Source organism: Camelus bactrianus, chromosome 1 (genome assembly GCF_048773025.1).
Source record: "Camelus bactrianus isolate YW-2024 breed Bactrian camel chromosome 1, ASM4877302v1, whole genome shotgun sequence".
Classification (NCBI taxonomy): domain Eukaryota; kingdom Metazoa; phylum Chordata; class Mammalia; order Artiodactyla; family Camelidae; genus Camelus; species Camelus bactrianus.
This window is the reverse complement of record NC_133539.1, coordinates 111,121,826-111,138,830: the sequence shown is the minus strand read 5'-3', so window position 1 is coordinate 111,138,830 and position 17,005 is coordinate 111,121,826. Positions and strand designations below refer to the sequence as shown.

General features: G+C 37.5%; 1 protein-coding gene across 2 annotated transcripts in view; it reads left to right on the top strand.

The window, feature by feature from the left end:
- Positions 1-14,616: 14,616 nt before the first annotated feature.
- The window catches only part of DNAJC13 (DnaJ heat shock protein family (Hsp40) member C13), a 106,763-nt gene continuing 104,374 nt past the window's right edge, over positions 14,617-17,005 (top strand). For both annotated transcript variants that reach the window (XM_010947740.3, XM_010947739.3), the window contains exon 1: positions 14,617-14,873. The gene's annotated coding sequence lies outside the window, so the exon portion shown is untranslated. The remainder of the gene's footprint in view (positions 14,874-17,005) is intronic.

Genomic DNA, 17,005 nt, shown 5'->3' with positions numbered 1-17,005 from the left:
ACAAATCTATCAATAATTGACAGTAAATATCAATGGACAAAATACTCCAATCAAAAGACAGAGTGGCAGATTGGATAATAAAAAAGAGCCTACATTATGCTGCCTACAAGAGACCCATTTTAGAGTGAATGACATACATAGATTGAAAGTGAGAGGGTGAAAAACACATTTCACGCAAACGGAAATGAGAAGAAAGCAGAAGTAGCAATACTCATATCAGACAAAATAGACTTTAAAACAAAGGCCATAAAGAAAGATAAAGAAGGATGCTATATAATGTTCAAAGGAGCAATAAACAATGAGAATATTACACTCATTACCATACATGCACCCAATAGAGGAATACCTAAATATATAAAACAAATACTAACAGACATAGAGGGAGAAATATATGGGAACACAATCATAATAGGAGGCTTTAACACACAGTTAACATTATTGGACAGATCTTCTAGACAGAAAATCAGTAAGGAAAAGGAGACACTAGATGACACAATAAAACAGTTGGACTTGGTGGATATTTTTAGGACTTTATATCCCCCCAAAAAAGAATATATATTCTTTTCAAGTGCTCATGGAACATTCTCTAGGATAGACCACATACTCAAGCACAAAGTAAGCCTCAAAAAATTTAAGAGAGTAGAAATTATTTCAAGCATCTTCTCTGAACACAATGCCATGAAAATAGCAATCAACCACAGAAAAACAAATGAGAATAAAAAGACTGCAGGGAGACCAAACAACATGCTACTAAAAAAGAAAACAAAACAAAACAAAATCAATGGATCAATGATGACACCAAAGAATAGATTAAAAAATACTTTGAGACAAATGACAATGAAAACACAATCACACAAAATCTATAAGATGCAGCAAAAGCAGTCCTAAGAGGGAAATCATAGTGATACAGGCCTTCCTCAAAAGACAAGAACAGTCTTAAATAAACAATGTAACCTACAACTAAAAGAATTACAAAAAGAAGAGCAAATGAAACCTAAAGTCAACAGAAGAAGAGAAAAAAATAAAAATCAGGAGATAAATAAAATAGAGACTTAAAAAACAATAGGAAAAAGACAACCAAGTCAAGAACTGGTTTTCTGAAAGAGTAAACAAAATCGACAAATCTCTGTCCAGTCTCACCAAGAAGAAAAGAGAGCACAAATAAACAAAATAAGAAAGGAAAATGGAGAAATTACATCTAACACCATAGAAATGCAAAAAACCATAAGAGAATACTATGAACAACAATATGGGAGAAAAAAACTGGACAACCTAGAAAAAATGGACAAGTTTCTAGAAATATATGGTCCACCAAGACTGAACTAAGAAGAAATAGATCACTAGATCAGATCAGATCAATCACTAGAATTGAAATAGAATATATATAGCAATTAAAAAAAAAAAAACTTCCCTACAAACAAAAGCCCAGGACTAGATGGCTTCACTAGGGAATTCTACCAAATATACAAAGAAGAACTCATACTGATCCTTCTCAAACTCTCCCAAAAGATTGAAGAGGAGAGAATACTCCCAAACTCATTCTATGAAGGCACCATTACCCTAATATCAAAACCAAAGATGCTAATGAAAAAGAAAATTACAGGCGAATATCACTGATGAACATAGATACAAAAATCCTCAACAAGGTATTAGCAAACAGAATCCAACAACACATTAAAAGATCATAAACCCTGATCAAGTTGGATTCATCCCAGGGACACAAGGATGGTTGAACAAAGGCAAATCAAACAATGTGATACATCACATCAACAAAAGAAAGGACAAAAAGCACACGATCATCTCAATATATGCAGAAAAAGCATTTGATAAAATTTAACACCCATTTATGATAAAAAACTCTTACCAAAGTGGGTATAGAAGGAACATATTGCAACATAATAAAAGCTATTTATGACAAACCCACAGTGAGCATAATACTCAACGGTGAAAAGTTGAAAGCCTTCCCACTAAAATCTGGAACAAGACAAGGATCCCACTCTTACCATTTCTATTCAACATAGTATTAGAAGTCCTAGCTTCAGCAATCAGCCAAGAAAAAGAGATAAAAGGGATCGAAACTGGAAGAGAACAGATAAAATTGTCACTATATGCAGCTGAGATAATATATATAGAAAATACTAAAAGCTTCACAAAAAAAAAACTACTAGAGCTGATAAAAGTATTTGGCAAGGTAGCAGGATACAAGATTAACATACAAAAATCATTAGCATTTCTTTACACTTACAATGAAATATCAGATAAAGAAAGTAAAGAAACAATCCATGTTAAAATCATGTCCAAAAAAAAAAAAAAGTAAAATACTTAGGAATAAATCTGACCCAGAAGGTAAAAGACTTTTATGCAGAGGACAACAAAACATTTTTTAAGGAAATTAAAGATGACTTAAAGAAGTGGAAAGATATCCCATGTTCTTGGGTTGGAAGAATTAATATTGTCAAAATGGACATATTACCCAAAGCAATCTACAGATTTTATGTGATCTTTATCAAGTTACCCAGAACATTTTTCACAGAACTAGAATCAATAATCCTAAAATTTATATATATATATATATATATATATATATATATATATATATATATATATTCACAAAAGATCCAGAATTGCCAAACTATGAAAAAGAACAAAGCTGAAAGAATAACCCTTCCAAACTTCAGACAATAATACAGAGCTACAGTAATCAAAACAGCATAGTATTGGCACAAAAACAGACATACGGATTAGAAAGCCCAGAAATAAACCCAGAGACTTACAGTCAATTACTCTTCAACAAAAAAGGCAAGAACATACGATGGAGAAAGACAGTCTCTTCAGCAAGTGGTGTTGGGAAAACTGGGCAGCCACATGTAAATCAATGAAGTTAGAACACTCCATCACACCATACACAAAAATAAACTCAAAATGGCTCAAAGACTTAAACATAAGACAAAACACTATAAAATTCCTAGAAGAAAACATGGGAAAGACGTCCTCTGACATCAATCTAGGCAATGTTCTCCTGGGACAGTCTACCCAGGCAATAGAAATAAGAACAAAAATAAACAAATTGGCTCTAATTAAACTTATAAGCTTTTGCATAGCAAAGGAAATCATAAGCAAAACAAAACTACAACCTACAAAATGGGAGAAAATATTTTCAGAAGATGATACTGACAAGGGCTTAATTTCCAGAACAGATAAACAGCTCATACAACTTAATAACAACAATAATAAAAAAACTCAATCCAAAAATGGGCTGAAGACTTAAACAATTCTCAAATGAAGACATACAAACGGCCAATAGGCACAGGAAAAATGCTCAATATCACAAATTATCAGGGAAATGCAAATCAAAACTACAATGAGTATTCACCTCACACCTGTCATAATGGCCATGATTAAAAAGTCCACAAGCAATAAATGCTGGAGAGAGTATGGAGAAAACAGAACCCTCCTACACTGTTGGTGGGAATGTAGTTCATGCAGTATGGAGATTCCACAGAACACTAAAAACAGACTAACCTTATGATCCAGCAGTTCCACTCCTGGGCATATACCCATAAGGAGCTTTAATTCTAAAAGATGCATTCACCCTGTTTTTCATAGCAGCACTATTTACAATAATCAAGACATGGAAACAACCTAAATGTCCATTGACAGATGACTGGATAAAGAAGTTGTTGTATATATATACCATGAAATAGTACTCAGCCATAAAAAATAATAAAATAATGCCATCTGCAGCAACATGGATGGAACTGGAGATCATGATTCTGAGTGAAATAAGCCAGAAAGAGAAAGAAAAATGCCGTATGATATCGCTTATATGTAGAATCTTAAAAAAAAAAAAAAAGGACACAAATGAACTTATCTACAAAACAGAAACAGATTCACGACATACAGAACAAACTTAAGGTTACCAGGGGTTAAAGGGGGTGGGAAGGGATAAATTGGGAGTTTCAAAATTGTACCTCTTGAGGAGTGATGGAAATGTTAGCTATCTTGAATGTGGTGGTGGCTTCATGGGTATATACCTCTATCAAAATTCATCAAATTGTATGTCTAAAATATGTATAGTTTACTGTACAGGAACCATACCACAATAAAAATGTTAAAAAAAAGTGAAGAAACAAGAAAAAATATTAAAGCTGGAGAGGAGGAAAAAAGAGAGAGAGATCAATCAAATGTGTTTGGCGATTAAAAACACCTATCCTTGTTCATCCTTTGTGTGGGTTGTCACCACCATTAACTGCTCATGTATACCCATCATAGTAAATCCATCTGCTCACTTCTTAAAATATTGTGAGATTGTTCCCAATGTTGAGCTAGCTTACTCCCTCTTTCCAAGACATCTTTTACCAAATGGAAGAACAAGAGAATGAATCAAAGAATGAAACTATGGGAAACAAAGTAAAGATTCAACAGCTTCCAGGACCCAATTTCTTAATCTACCTGAGACATGTAGATTTGGACTCTGGGTGCAACTCAATTGATAATGTGATAAATTAGCTCAAACACGGACATATAGTCATTTTACTTAATTAAAAAAAAGGAAGAAAACTAAGAAAATACTTTCTTTACTCCACCAACTTCAACCATGTGCAATTTAATTTCAGTTGATTTTGGGTTATTCTGCAGTTTCACTTCCCTCTTGCCATTTATTTGATTTCATTAGAAACAGAATATTTACTTCCCATTTCTATTACTACTAATTTTGGCTACAAATGGGCTGGAACTGAGGAAGACTGCAGATGAGGGTAAGTCATATTTGCTATTATTTGAAATTACAGATTCAATATTTTTGAGGAGATAATTTATCTATAGGTCAAATTTGAATAAAAAATAGTTTTATAAAATTGATGTTGATAAAAATATAACACAAGTTCTAAGCCTTTTATATTATTTTGAGATGTACTATAAACGAAGTGCGAAAGAGCTGCAATACTTGTCTTGCCTTCATTTAAAAATCCTTAATATAAATTTTTAGTAGAATTATAATCAGAGGTGACTTCTGATTGATCAAGGAAAGAGGTGATCATGGCTAGTAAAGCTCGTGTGTTAAATGAAATGTAAGCAGTTTAGGGCATGGATTTTAAAATCCAAGAGACTTTTAAGGCTTTGTGGCTATCTACTGATAAGACATTGGGAAAGCTAAATAACTTCTTTAAAGTCCTGGGCTCCTTGCCAATAAAACATGAATAATAAAAGCACCTAACTTTACAGGGTTATGATGAAAATTAAATGAGATGATGCATTGAAGTCCTTAGCACAGTACACAAAGTCACTACTCAATAAACATGACAGAGATTTAAATTCAGGAATAAAAATGATCTATTTTAATATTTGTAAAAAATAAAAATCTCAAATTGTTTTACAACATAAACATAATACTTACATAGTTTTCCAGTAATCAATACTGACAGGCAGACACAGAGATTAACAAAATCCTCATTAGAGAAAATAAATGTCTTCTAAGATTATATAGAAAAAAAAGATAAGAAGAACATTAAATTTAGTGATCTGGTGAATTTTTAAAGACTTTTAAAATCCAATTTACCCATATGATTTTTGAAAGATTCTCTTATCAGACCATAAATGATACAACTAAGCCTACAGTTGAGTCTATGTGTTAGAAATTCCTTAATGTGGAAAGGTTAATAATCCTCAGGGGAAACTTAACTCTCAAACTTGTAAATAACTATTACTGTACACATTTTCTCTCTGGTGGAAATTCTCAGTGTTTTTCATATTGTAATTCTTCTAAAATCATCTGTGAACCCCTTAGGCATCTTTTCCTCCACCTGCTGACAGTAATAATAATTACTACACAGTTTGTGCTCTGGTCATGGCAGAAAACCTTAAATTTCCTAAGGAATACAGAACAAGGACCAGAGGAAAATCTAATTTGTCTATTCCATTTGCTCAAAGCATACCATTTTACATATAAATAAAAACAATCATTGATTACTCTTGGACAATCCTGGATTTTGGAACCAGGAAGATGTGGGTTCCAATTCAAACTCTGAGTAACAATTACTTAATTAGGAGGCTTTGGGCAAGTCCCATAAGCTCTCTGAAACCTGAGGAGTTTCCAAATCTGTACAGAACAGGTAACAGTTTATTGTTATACCAAAGTGGGGCTTATGGCAAACCCCTGATGCAAAGGAATTGCCCTCCCTTGTAATTCTCCTTTAATCTCTCATACTTATCTTCAACTCTCATTTTCTACATAGTTATATAAAGCATCTATTCCATGAATATGTACTCAAAGATTAAAAAAAAACCCTCCCCAACCTAGAGCTGGATTTAGCTCATTGGCGATTAGAGGTCCCCAAATCCACACCCATGAAAGAAATCAAGGACACTCAACAAAATTCTAATTTTCCCCATGATTGTTCTTTTGATGTTTTTTATAAAACACTGACTAGCAAATCCTTTCCAAGTTTTTTTGTTTTTAATTTGGGGGATCTTTGCTTTGCTGGTACCCTAAGCACTTGCTTAAACTGTCTACTGTGTAATCCAGCAGTGTTCCCAAATGCTGTATTATCTGCTTCTAGAATTAAGGAGAAAGAAATAAAAACTACATATGAAAGAGAGGAAGTTAATGCTTTTGGAGCAATAGTGGTGCTTACTAAGTGACCTATAAAAGTTCCTTTCCCTTTGTCCTTCTATCAGGGTTTTTAAATAGTATTAATTTATTCTATATTATGAAACATGAAGACAGCACATTTAGACTATCTCCCTTTCTCTTATCCCATTTTTGAGAGTTTCTCTCTCCTATTATCATTTATAATATCATTCTATTATCATTTATTATATTAAATAATATTGATTCATCATTAGATAGCATATTTAACTCCTTCTTAATTCTCAAAACAACTGTAGTTGATATTACCTTCATCTCATTGACATTCAAAGCTTAAATAGCTACTCAGTGTTACAACTGGGATTTGAACACTTACAATGTAGAGCAAAGATAAAAGAAAAAAATATATGTCCCCAAATGAGTGAATACACTGTCAGAAGTGAATACAAATAGGAAAAAACTGGTACCTTACTTGCTATAACTAAACCATTGTTTCTTCCTAGTGTGGTATACTGCTTTCCACTCTCAAAGATTGTCTGACAAGCAGATCTGTAATAGATCCAAAGTAACTATAACATCTTTTGAAACTGGGTGGTTGCAATGACTAGTATACGTGAGTTACTTCTGTATTAGTCAAAATTTTTTTCAAATTGTATTTATTAGTACATACCTTTTATTTTGCTTTACATTGATTTCGTATTTATTTTTTGTAAAATCCACAGTATGGATTTGAGAACCAATAGCTCAATAAGCTAACTAGCTGAGTTTGAAATACTACTTCCAATATCAGTTTTATTTTCCTTCATGCTAAGTAGGCGGCTGCCAAATCATTTACAGCTGCTTATAAGAAAAATAAAGAAGTTAGTCATATTTTTCCCAGCAAAATTGTTTTACATGAAATAGCAATCATATCACCTTTATACCTCAAAGTCAGCAAGAATTGTGCAATAAGTTTTATGTTCTTAGATGAACATAATATGAGCAAGTTATCATCCAACGTCAACAGATAGACAGCCTTTCCTTCTAGTTTCAATGAACTTTGACAGAATTAATGGGAAGTAAAAGCTTCTGTTACACCTAATCAACTTTAGGGGATGCTTTCTTACTTTGATTTAGATGTGAATGAGTCTTTGGCATTCTGTGAAGTTCATGGTCAAGTCTTGGCTCCTTATTTCTCAAATATTATGTTGTGCAGACAAAAACGGTATGCATCTAGGTCTTCTTTGCATTGTTAACATTCATGTATGACTTTAGCAAGTTGACTCTGTGTTCTCTTATGCAAAATGAAGAAATAATGACACCTTTTTGGCATGAATTATTTTATGATTCTTCATGACACAAGTATTCAGCAGATACGGTTGTCAAGAGTGAACACAAACTTCCCCCCTTTCTTGAACAATAGCTAGCCTAAATGCCTCTTTACCTCATCTTGGTGAGTCCGAGGAAACTCAAGCACAAGAATAATACATACCAGCAGGAGACCCTGAGATTAACTACTTATAGTGAGGAGACTAATAGCTCTTGAGTGCTTAGTAAGCAGTGCTCCCCATAAATTACTTAATCTCACTACTATCTCTCAAAGGAAGTATCAGTATCCCTAGTTTACAGACAAAGAAACTAAGGCTCAAAGAGGTGTTGACCTGAAACAAACAGACTACCAGATATTTCTCCAGCAAAGATGGGCTTATTCAGGATCAGCAGAGAATTGTAATTCTGGGTCTGCAACCATAGTAAGCCATGTGCAAGTCCCTCACACAGCAAGGGAAGGAGAACGCAGTTATAGAGGGGAAAAGGGAAGTTGGGAGGGCTATAGTAAACAGTGTGTCCATGGGTTTCTACTGGTTGAGTCCTTGCCAGGAAAAAAGGAGTCTTTCTTCCTGGTGGGCCCTGCTATCATCACAGGATAGGACAGTTCCTCCTTCTGGTCTCCTCTTTGAGGTTTCTATTTATTCATCTTTTACAGAGGATGAGGGATACTTTATAGTTCCTTCAAGTGCTGATGACTATAAATGTCTAAATATAATAATTTCACAGTGGATTGGAAATCTTGCTCACTTAAAAACTCATCTATAGAAAAAAATATGTAAGGCTCTAGATTTTTCTCAAATCTGGTAATACTGGAAGTGTTTGGATTAACCAGTAATAATATTTGAATTGGAAAATCTTCATATTGAAACTGAGCAGGAACCCAAAGACTCCTCCTGGGTACAAAACCTCCTCTATTTCCTCCCTTTCTTGTTTGTAGAAAAAGGTTTTTGTCTCCTAGGTCTTCCCTGAGTTCCAAAGAGCAGACTTAAGCAGTTACTAATTAGAGAAGTGAAGGAATGCAGAAACAAAGGAAAAGCAGTCAAGCAAGAAGATTAATGATAGCTTAAAACAACTGTTCAGCAATAAAACAGAGTCCTAGTTCCTCCTAAAGGAAGGTAAATAACAATCTGACACATAGCTTTCTTGTTCTGAAGAAACTAAGACCACCACACAGGTGGAAGATAATTAGTACATGCTGACCACAAGCATGTAGACCCCGGACTGGTTGGAACCAGAAGGTCAATGATTAAGATTCCTGAAACATCACCCTGTTACCTCACCACCAAACAATCAGAAGAAAGTCATGCACACTGCAGCCCTCATACCAAATTTTGCTTTTAAAAACCTATCCCTGAAAGCCATCAGGAAGTTTGTATCTTTCGAGCATTAGCTGTCCATTCTGTTGCTTGACACCCTGCAATAAAGGCTGTACTTTCCTTCACCACAAGCCAGAGTCGGTAGATTGGCTTTGCTGCACAATGGGCAAGAGGACCCAAGTTGAGTTCAGTAACATTTTATTGCCAAAAGAGCAGTTGAGGTAAATTTTAATGAGAGAAGGACACAGAAAGGCCTTTTCCTCAATCAGTTAATATTTCAATAACAGTTTCAAATTGTTAAACCACAGAACAAGTATTTCATTTTCCCTCTTTATCCAACTCTGATAATATGGTCAGAACTAGATAACTTCCTATAATTAACTGGAAGTATTAGAGAGGAAGAAAGTTTCCTCCACCTCCTAGGTTCTTCTGGATGGTTTAAGAATTTAATCGACATGAGACAAATTAACAGAAGAAAGTCAAACAAAGTTTAATAACATGTATACATAGGAGAAAGCTAGGAAAATGGAGTAACCTGCCCAAATGGCCAAAGCCCTTACCTTAAATACCATCCTCAGCTAAAGACAAAAGGATGTTGAGGATGGAGAGAGTCAGTTACAAGAAGTTCTAGGAAAAGTAGAGTAAACAAGGATGATTTCATTACAGATTTAAGTCACTGCCTACTTTATCAATAAGAGTTTCTAGAGATTTATTGTCCTCTTTTTCCAGGATCAGAGAGGAAGATGCCCTTACAAAGGGAGATTTCCCTTACAAATGTAATGTTCCTTACAAAAGCACAAGTCCTACTTGGTTTTTAGAGAACTTCTGATGTCTGCGGTTTCTCAGAAAAAAAAAAACTGCTTAAAACAATAAGCCAAAGAGACATATTTTAGGGTGGCAAATTCTGCTTACCTAGAAAAGCATGCTTTTGTTAATATAAAATATCATACATTCAAAGTCCTTTATATATGAACATAATTATACTTTCTTTAAAAAGACATTTTCATTCACATTAATGATAAAATTAGAGTTCCTAGGGTAGGATTCAGAGAGCAGGGGAAGCCAGGCTAGGATTTTTTTTTTTTAATGTGGAAACTATATATGTGCAGATACATATGTCTATATGTTAAGAAATCCTCATGTCATAATTTGCTAAATGTTGTCAGTAACTTCAAGTCTATATGTTAGTAAGGTACAGAAGAACACAAAAAACTAAATGTATGCAATGAGATAAACTTAAAAAAAAAACTACTGGAGACAAATAACAATCACATAAGAAATTAAAATCAAGTCCAATAGAAAAATGCTTCTGTGGGAGCTTCCAGTTTGCCAGCTTAACTGAAAAGTATTTTCCAACAGTATGTGTCTGCATAAGACCTTCTAAGCAGCACTGTCCAAGAGAAGTTTAATAGGAGCCATATATAAAATTTTATATTTTTTATAGCAACATTTAAAAAAAAAGAGAAAGAAATGAAATTAATTTTAATGTCTTTTTAACTGAATATATATCCAAATTATTATTATTTCAACATGTAATCAATATAAAAATTTTAGTGCAATATTTTACATTTTTCATATTAGATCTGGTGTGTTTTATAACTTTGTTTCAAGTGTTCAATAACCACGTGGGGTTAGTGGCTACTATATTGGAAACAGTCCAATTTTGCTAAATTATATAGAGTTCCTAGGGATTCATTTAGGATCTGGGCTTTGACATAATTAGGTAGGTCATATAATTAACAGTAATAGGGAGCTTGATAAGAAGGTACTTGTCTTATGCCTAAAACATTAAACCTCTCCTGCCTTGTATACTAACTTATGCCACTGATAAAAGCTATTGATATCTAAAAAGCTGTGAAATATTGTATGCATATATCACACAATTTGTAAATTTGATATGTGCACACTATGAAAGTATCAGAAAAGCTAATGCATACTTGGATTTTCAATAAAAGATAAATCCAGAAAGAGAAATTTGAGGGTCATGCCTTGTATTTGTGACTCTTTTTCAAAAGAGTAGGGTGGGCTGAACTTCATTTAACAGAAGAATAGGGAAAAAAGAGACAAATCCTCCCACTCTTCCTGACTGTCTTACTCAGTTCTAGTGTTTTGAGAAGGATACTGGCTAACTTGTGCAAATCAATTAAGACCAACCACGGGAATTGTGAAAAGGCTTGCAACTACATCCTGTAAGCAACAGTGAAAAGCAGTACGAATATGGTTTCTGAAGCTGAGAAGCTGTGGCCAGGGTGGTTAAGTAGAGAGATAAGCAGAGGAGGCAATGGAGGAGATAGGATTCACTGTATTGGCCAATACCTAAAAAGGATGTCATAGAAGAGGAAAAGGCAAAAAGCAAACAAAAAAGATACTTAGGAAAGTTGGCTGAACTATTTACAATAGCCAAGACATGGAAATAACCTAAATGTCTATCCATAGATGACTACATAAAGAAGTTGTGGTATATTTATACAATGGAATACTACTCAACCATAGAAAAGATTAAAATAATGCCATTTGCAGCAACATGGATGGAACTGGAGACCATCATTCATAGTGAAGTAAGCCAGCAAGAGAACGAAAAATATCGTATGATATCACTTATATGTGGAATCTAAAAAAAAAAGACAAATGAACATATTTACAAAACAGAAACAGACTCATCAACATAGAAAATAAACTTATGAGTACCAGGGTGGGAAGGGGGCGGGAAGGGATAAATTGGGAGTTCGAGATTTGCAGATACTAATCACTATATTTAAAATAGACAAACAACAAGTTTATACTGTATAGCACAGGGAAGTATATTCAATATCTTGTATTAACCTATAATGACAGAATATGAAAAGAATATATATATGTATATGTATGACTGAACTATTATGCTGTACACCAGAAATTGACACAAAATTGTAAACTGACTATACTTTAATTAAAAAACAAAAACAAAAAAGAAAGTTGTCTGAATAGAAAGAAAGTAGTTTCTAAAACTGCAGTGAAAAAAAAAATGTCTTGGGAGACAGGAAATCTTCCACCATATGGGATGGAGCGGGGGTTGTGGGAGCCGCTCATGATGCCTGAGGCTCTTCCTAGCTCTAAATACAGATTTTATTTACACCAAATATTGAACATAGAGGTAGTGTGGAAGTTTAATAGTTCACTAACCTTGATATTGCAAGTCCTGTAACTAAATCTCAGCTCAGCTTTGAGGATTTAGGTCACCTTGGGCAAATCTCTTGGATTCTCTGGGTTTGCTCCCTCTAAAGTAAAAATAATACACCCTGCACCTACTTCTGGAAATACTGAAAGGCTTTGCAACTTACAAGATGTTACATAAACACAAGTTTCTGTTTCCATAGGATAAGCCAAGAAGGCCCCTTAACTCAGCCTTCCTATTTTTTTTTTCTTTCTCACCCCTTTTGACTCTTATTTAGGGTCCTGCTCAGTTGCAGCAGGGGTGGGACGCTATGAGGCTTTCCTGGGACAGCCCTCTCACCCGTATGTCCTCCTCCTGCCTCTTGTTTATAGAAAAACTTTAGCCACCTAGGCCTTCCCCGAGTTCCAAAGAATACATTTTATCAGAGACGTGAGAAAACACAGAAACAAAGAGAAACAGTCAACTAAGACAAAATAGTTTAGCCATTAAACAAATTTAAGGATCTTTAGTTCCTCCTTAAGGACTATACATAATATTCTGAGCCTTATTCTCTTCTAAGTGTTTTGCAGATATTGAAACCCACACCAGGTGAAAGAAGTTAATTGTATGCTGCCCACCAGCATGTAGATCCCAGACAGGCTGGAACCAGAAGGTTGATGATGTTGACTCCGGATTACTGCACCACCAACGAACCAAAGGAATGTCCAGGAGCTGATCACACACCCTACAACCTTCTCCCTCACCTTGTCTTTGAAAATCCTTCCCTGAAAGCCACTGGGGAGTCTGGGTCTTTGAGCATTAGCTGCCACATTTCTTGCTTGGCACCTACAATAAACGCTGCCCTTTCTTTCACCACAACCTACTGTCAGTAGATCGGAATTTTTTTGCGCAGGTAAGTGGACCCAAGTTTCTTTGGGCAACAAACTTTTTTCCTGGTCCCACCCCTTCAATGCATCTTTCCTTATTGCTGCAATACAGTAAAGTCTACTGTAAGGGTAAATGCAGTCTTTTTCTGTCCCGAGGTAAGGCAATGGGTCAAGGGTCAGGAAGCAAAAATGTGTAAGAGCCATTGCCTACGTTTTTCATCCTGAAATTGCCATCTCTTAAAAAACGAGCCAACCACTGAAAGGAATTCCAAAGAAAACACTATTTCCAGATTGCTCTGCAGAGTATTAAATCTCTTATCAGAGACCTTTGACCCTCATAAAATATCCATGCAGGCCACCCTACACCACCCCTCTTTTGACATTTGTAGCAGAATCACTTACTCTTGAACTCTATAATCTTGAGAGTTCAGGTCTGAGAGTGGAGCCTGAACTTCTTTAACCAAACCTTTACCCACAGATGACACATACTGTCACCTCTTTCTCTAACCTGATTCCCCTCCCCCAGCTTCCATGTATGTTCAGGGAGATGGTACCCAGGGCACAGGCTCTGCAGTCAGATTCTTGGACTCAAGCACCAAGTCCACTACTGTGGGGAGGGGCCCTCAGTTTATCTGAAAAAAGGATAATTCCTACTTCACAGAGTATAGGATTAACTAAGTAAACCCATTGACACGTGATGAGTAGACAATAAATGTGAGCTATCAGTATTTTTTTTCTGGCATTCCCACCGGCCAAATGCCGTAGGCATGTCCAAAGCTTTAGTCTCTGCCACCTCCCAAATCAACCGAAATTTAAACCCTTTTCAGCTACCTTCTGGGTTAGCAAAAGCAAGTGAACCCGCTGGCTCGCAATCCTGCCAAACCGGGCGGTAGGCTGAGGCTTCTCACTGCCTCGCGGATACTCCATGGCACTTGAAGTCAAGGGCCAGACTGGGTAAACGCTTTAAAACAGGACTTCAGGGGATTAAGTGAGCAACACCCGCACCGCACAACGACCACCCACGGGTCTCAGAGCCACACGCCAGGGGCGTTGCCCTGGGAGACCCGGCCAGAGGGGCGTGGCCTCCCAAACGCGCGCGCCTGGGGCGTGGCCTTCTCAGCACGCGCAGAGGGTCGGGTTTCCTTCAAGCGCTGCTGCGTGGACTCCGGACCCCACAGCCACCTCGTGATTCTGCGCATGTGTAGCTGCGTTGAGGGAGAGGGGCGGGCGGACCGGCCGGCGGAACGCGGAATTTCCAGGGAAGGGGACGAATAGGGCGGGGAGGGCGGGGAAACACATGCGAGCGGGCGGGGCTGAAGGCGGAAGAGTAGAAATCAGCTGACCGGGTCTCGTGACGGCCTGGGCGGGGGCGACGCAGGCGTAGTGGAGCGCGGTCGCTCAAAGCCTGAGCGAAGATGGCGGCCTCCAGAGCGAGCCTCTGAGAGGCAGAGGGAGGAGGTGGAGGAGGCGGGGAGGCAGCGCCGCCGCGGCACCAGAAACCCGCGGCAGCGGAGCTACAGGGCCCCGCCGGGGAAAAGGGGAAGTGGTGAGGGAGAGGAGGTGGAGGGCGCCTCATCCCACTCTGGACGCTGAGCCGGCTGCAGGAGGAGCTCGGGCTGGAGCCTCTCCAGCCTCCCACGAAGGTAAACCACTACGTGCATCGGACCCTGGGGCTCCGCTTTAATCCGTCGCCACCCCGCGGGGACTTGGGGGACGAAGGACAGGGAAAAAGAGGGGTGGTGTCTTGGCCGCCACAGCCTCCAGCAGTTAAGGAAAGCAGCTTACCCTCCCCCCAGGCTGCTGGTCTGGTTCTTCTCCTTGGACCCCTCCGTCCCTTCCGGCTGAGTGACATTCGTCCAGAGCCCTACCTTGTTCAGCCCCACCTTCTTTTTGCCTTGTTTTCCGTTCACCACGGTCCCCCCACTCCTCCGCACATCCTTGCCCCACACACCCCTTATTCCTCTCTGGGCTCCGCCCTCGGGATTCCCTTCTAGCCTCCTAGTCTGAGCACTCTTCCTGCGGCGTGCCGGCAGCTCTTGTTTCCTTGGGTCAGCGACCCTCCTTCCTCCCATGTCCCGCGTAGATTTGGACTTTATTCGCTTAGCTTTGTTTCGTTTTATTAGGAAATGGGGAGTACCCGCGTCTGTTTCTTCTCTAGCCCCTCCCTTTTCCAAAATCAAGTTTTTCCCCGGGGCTTTTCCTTCCTGCAGGGTAGCTTATTCACACTGGCCTTTCTTCCGCTGCTGATTTTGTTCCTGAATGCGGCCTTTGGAATCGGTGAAATAGGACTTAGACGCTCAGTGAAGTGGCTGTTAAACGCGGATTTGACTTGGTACACTTAGGAAGTGTGCCTTCCCTTAAATTGTGTCCATGTTGTAGGCTGTTAAGATAACCATTCTAGTCTGAGATTGATTCCTTTGTCACTTGCTTAGGGTGGAAAATTTAAAATCTCTCCGAAATGTGGCGATGGTTTCCCGAAGTAGTAAGTGCTGTTTCCCTCTCTGCTCTTCCCTTTGACCCAGCCCTGATTCCCCTCTTCCTGATGCTGTTGCCACACCGTGAGGGACTTTATACTGTAGGGTTATTTTGAGCGTCTTGGAGTGTAGTGTCTTTGGGAAACAGTTAAATTTCAGACTGTTTCTTCAGGACCTGTCCTGAAGATTGCCTTACTGTGTTTTCGTTCTCACTTTATGGATCTGGTAGATTTCTAGGTTTGAAAGTACTGTCTGCAGAGTTTGAGGAAATTACTCACAGAGGTCAGGTTCATTACTAGTACTCTCTGAGTTTATGGGAATATGAAACAGTACTTGCCTTAAACAAAAAAAGAAAGAAACTTTAGAAAACTACTTGTCAGTGATTGGGTGTCCTAAAAAGACTTGATTTCACTATTCTTTGGAAAGTGCTTTACTGTGTGACATAGTTTAGAATATAAGGTAAGACCTTGTTAGCATTTTAAATATAATGTGAGATCATGTTTAAGCAGCTATATCTCAAACTTTGCTTTTGCTATTAGTATTACAATGGAATATAAGCCCATCCTTGTTTAGAAGATACTACTTTATACTACTAGTTTGAAAACAGGAAGTAGAACATTAAGGGAGGAAAAGAAGAGTCAGGGGGTTATTAAGAGAGAGGAATGTAAAGCTTTAGTGCAGTTCATGGAAAATACCCCCATTTGTATTCCACTGGGAGGTAATGGATATTCCTCTTTTTCTAAAGTGGCAGTATATAGTCTAAGATGTGTGAATGTTATCAGGGAAAAAGTTACGGAATCATGGGAAGCATGAGTTATAAGAATTAACTTTATCCACAAATAAAAGGTGGTTGCTTAGGTGGAGTGAAACAATACTGGCTTTATTAAGTTTGTAAAAAGGTTGCTGGTGGAGTCTGGTTCTCAATAGATACTAAGTTACAGTTGAAATAAGAATTTGACTAATTTGGCTCCATTCCTCAACCAGTTCTATTCACACAGGTGCCTTTGAGCTTTGCATCACATATAAATTCCCCCTTTTTCTGTGATTTAAGTACTTAAAATTAATAAAATAGCAGCAAGTCTATTTACACTAGTGCTATAGGGTTTCGCTCTCCCTCAGACTTCGTCAAGATACAGAATGTATTTGATGTTTATCAAATCTTAGAGTAGAAAAGCCATTTCCCTCCCCAAACTTACCAGCTGCTGGGTTTGATTTTAAAAGTGAAATTTTCCTTTTTTAAGTTAACTGGTAGATTTGGGAGTTTTCTATAAACTGTGGAGCATTATGGCAGACTTAGGAAT